Below are 4,526 nucleotides of genomic sequence, written 5' to 3'. Positions count from 1 at the left end.
AGAGAGACAGAGCAACAGAGAGACAGAGAGAAAGAGAGAGACAGAGAGAGACATGCACACTCATACACACACAAAGAGTGGGGAGAGAGAGAGAGAGAAAGAGAGAGAGATGCACACATACACACACACACACACACACACACACACACACACACACACAGAATCATAAAAAGTAGCTCCTAAGATATCTTTGGTGTTTTGATTATTTCCAAAGGAGTTCAGAGGATGTAAATGCAGTTTCAACAAAAGCTTTTTGTAATATAAACTTTAGAAGCAACACACACACACACACACACACACAGAGGAGAAGTCATTTTCTTCTCATGTCTTGGAGATGTTTCTGCAAAGCTGTGCTGACAATTGGAGTTCTTCCAAAGGAAGCCAGTATGACTGCAGGAGCCAGGGTACCACACACCAAATTAAGTTAGACACACCCAGTGGAAGGGAAGGTACTCACAGTCAGGTCAGGATGCTGCACGAGCCGTTTATCATGGATGCTCTATGTCTCTTCCTCTTTTTAAATGTGAACAAATTGCAGGACTCTAGGGGAGGGTTTGCACATGAAAGTTTGCCAAAAACAAGTGGGTGGTGACATTCCCAGACTGTAATCCATTCCTCCTCCCACTCCCTGTAGTCTATCACTTAGGATAGTTTATGTTTCAAAAAAACAAAGCCTTATTTGAAATGGCTAAGGGAAATAGTGGAATTTTGGTTCACACACAGATGGACTCAAGAGACTATGACTTCAGATATGGCTGAAGGCAGAGCTCCACCCTATTCTGAGGGGCATCATGGCTATGAGGGCCTTTTGTCTACTTGAGATGTCATATCTTTCTTCCAAGACTGCTCTCAAGCTCAGGTTCCAGAAATGGCTTCACAGCTCTGTTATCACCAATACCAGTGAGAAGAGAGAGGGGAAGAGGGAGGGAGAGGGCGAAGAAGAATGGGAATCTTTCCCAGTCCTTAGTAAGACCGAGGAAGAACTTTCTACCAACCCCCTCAGGAAGAGTATTCCTGCATTTATTGCTCCAAGTTGGATCATGTGTTCACTTCAAAGGCAATTCATGTAGGTGTGGAAACGTGGACATCTGAAAGTGATAGGACTAAGTCCTGGAGCAGAATGGCGTCTGTGCCAGGAATCAGGGCTTTCTCCAATGGGAACTCAAGCATTCTGTCATCATGGAAGAAGGAGAAATGGATATAGACAGAAAAGTTATAGGTCCCCACTACAAGGTCAGAAGCATAGCAGAAACCATCACCTACCCCTGTTGTATGTAGACCTCTCTCATCTTCATTATATTTTACAGAGCAACATAAGGATTGATTCTGGGGTGGTTTGAATAGAAATGGCCCCCATACACTTGTGTGTTGAATGCTTGGCTCATAGAGAATGACATTATTAGGTGGTGTGCCTTATTGGAAGAAGTATGTCACTGTGAGGGTGGGCTTTGAGGTCTCATATTCTCCATCTCCACCCACTGTGGCTCACAGTCTCCTTCTGCTGCCTGTGGATCAAGTTGTAGAACTTTCAGATCCTTCTTCAACCCCATGTCTGCCTGTGTGCTGCCATGCTTCTTACCATGATGGTAATGGACTGAACCTCTGAACTGTAAGCCTGCTCCAATGATAAGAGTTGCTAAGGTGTCTCTTCACAGTAATAAAACCCTAACAAAGACAGATTCAATGACAAAAGTCAGAAAAGGATAACTGGTATTTATCAGGTCCTCTGTGTTTGGAGAGGTTTGGTAGTTGCTGTCCTTGAAGAGCATAAAGAAAGCAGCATTATAATTATAATTATAATAAATAACTCTGGTGTTGACTATCTTGGTTCCCCATTTACAACATTTACCTGGTTGCAAAGCCCTCTTCCAGATGCTAGTCACACTCGTGGCTCACAACTTTAAGAGCCTCACCATTTCTCTAGGGGATAACTATAGGCTGATGTTAAGTACCTTGCCTAGCCTTGCTTTCTGCCCTGGCCATAAAACTGGGACACAGAATTCCATCCCTTTCTCTTTATTCTAAAACCAATATATGATGTAGTTTATTTCTTGATCCTCCTGTAGTTAAGACCAACTTGAGACGACCTAACACTTTACCTCCTTATTCACATTTCTTTCCCTCTTCATTTTCTCTTCCAAGACAACTTCTTGAATAAGCATCTCCTCTAGAAAAGCATTGCTGAATATCTACCATGGTTTCAGGTTCTACAAACACCTGACTTGAAATAGAGTCCTCTTCGTAGAGCAGAGTAAAACACAAACTAATAAACAGATGGAGCAGGAGCTAGGAGGGAGTCACCTTCCTTCAAGGTGGCTTTGATGAACCAAGGGGTTATGAAAATGAGGAAGTACTTGAGTTAATTTGGGCTTTCTGTCTTCAGGTCATGATCATTTCCACCAAGGTGACTTAATATAAAATCGAGGCTGTATTACAAATGATGAGGATGCCACAGAGGGCTAAGACCACCTATTTACACAGACTCTTCCCCTTTCATCTCTGGGCTCCTTTCAAGGTTCTTTCTCTACCCCATAGGCTTTAGTAGAGAAGAATCATAAATCTGATATTCTTGAACATTATAAATATTTCCCCTCTCTTTCACAAAGGAGATTAGACTGGACTCCCGCATCCCAACTTTTTGTTCGGGAGAAGGAACTTCGATTGATTCAGTTGTGACAAGGAAATTTTGAGCCAATCAATTTTAGGACAGAAGCAAACCTTTAGGATGTGTGTGTGTAAAACCACATCCCAGAGACAAAGCCTTTTGTTGTCATGTAAGAAAGTAGAGATAGTTCCCAAATATCTAATGAGTGTCCACCACAGTAGTGACCACATCACGCCCATGGAGTCTATGTGATCTCTCACCACCCTGCAGGGGATTTTCATCTCCCCTTTAGCCACCATGTTTGCCAGTGATGGATGCAGCATGGGATCACTGTTTCCTACTGACACTTCAACTGGAAGAAGTCGTTAATGCGACAGGGGACAGAGCAAGGACACTGAAAGACTTTAGTAGACTTAGTGCCCTAAGCAATAAGATTGTATGTAACTAGATTAATAAAGATTCTTTAACTAGATTAACATTGAATTGGTAATAATAGCTTGAAAGAAACATGACAATAGTTAGTTCCAAAAACAAAATTTGGGGATTTCATAAGCTGATTGTTCTGCAACTTGACTTCTAATAAAGGTTTTGTCATTCCAACTGCATATGGTATGGTATTCCACGTTCCAGTATGATATACAGGTCACAGTAGGAGGTAGAAGAGTCTGAAGGAGGTCCTTTTTTAGTGTTCTGCATTTGTCAGGTCGTAGGTGAGTTCAAATATATATATATATATATATATATATATATATATATATATATATGTATGTATATACTGTAACTTAAAGGCCAAAGGTACATGAACTGAAGACTTCCTGTTTATGACATACCAGCTTGTTGCTAGACAATACTGACAGAGATTTGAAAATAGAGGTCATGTTTGGATGAATTGCCTGGAAATACATTTTTAGAGAAACAAAGCTAAAAGTGTCTGAGGAGAGACTTCTAGAAGCCATGGAGTAGCCATGTTCTGGCGGCATTTGGTACATTGTCATGTGAGGGAAGAGATGACACTGGTCTTTGCAGCTTAATGGGGAGAACCTTCTGTGTCCGCCCACCAGATAGAGAGAGTATAGGAGAGGGAGACTGACATAGAGCTTTCTTAGAACTAAGCTGAAAGCCTCTACCCCATTGGCCAGTTTTCATACTGTAAAAAGGAGCTATGTGGGCTGCTGGGTAAGAAAATCATTAAAGCCTTTCCCACCCAGCTGTGAATCCTGTGACCTACAAGACTGGTGGGTCTATCCTGGTCCAAATGTTCACCCTGGTATAACAGTGGCATGCTTGTTTTGATGTAACCAACCACTTTATGATTAGATTCTTGATCTGCTCCACACAAAGAAATATCGCCTTGGCATTATAAACCTTACAAAAAGCCTATGTCCCAGTAAAATGGATATGTAATCAAAATATCTGGTAAATATATTTCATTTTATGCCTTTAGACCTGCATTTCTATTCACTTCATCCAGAGAAGCTTCTATTTACAGCGAGTGACAATTAATATAAAACCTCATCAAAATGTTGAAAACAAATGACTGCTGAGTTCTTAACCATAAGTGGGACATCTATACTACCACCTTTAAAACCCAGGGAACATCATGGAAAGAGTGATGGAACAATTGTAAGAGCTTGAAGGTGTGGAGAAGTGCTATGAGACAGTCTTCTGGATATGGCATGGCCGAGGTAATGATGAACAGTCAGTAGCTATGGCCACCTGCACAAGACCTGCACACAAAAATAAAGAGAGTATGGGGATGGTGATTGGAAACAAAGCCAGGGTTTGTAGAAGTGGGGGATAAAAAGAGAGGGCTGCAGGTATGAATTTCTTCATATTACATTATAAACATGTAGGAAATTGTCAAAAACTTGTTTGGAAAAAAGTAAACTGGGGAAGAAAGGAAGAGAGATAGAGATAGAGA

This window comes from Mus caroli, chromosome 1 (assembly GCF_900094665.2).
Source record: "Mus caroli chromosome 1, CAROLI_EIJ_v1.1, whole genome shotgun sequence".
Lineage (NCBI taxonomy): Eukaryota > Metazoa > Chordata > Mammalia > Rodentia > Muridae > Mus > Mus caroli.
Note: the sequence above shows the minus strand (reverse complement) of the source record.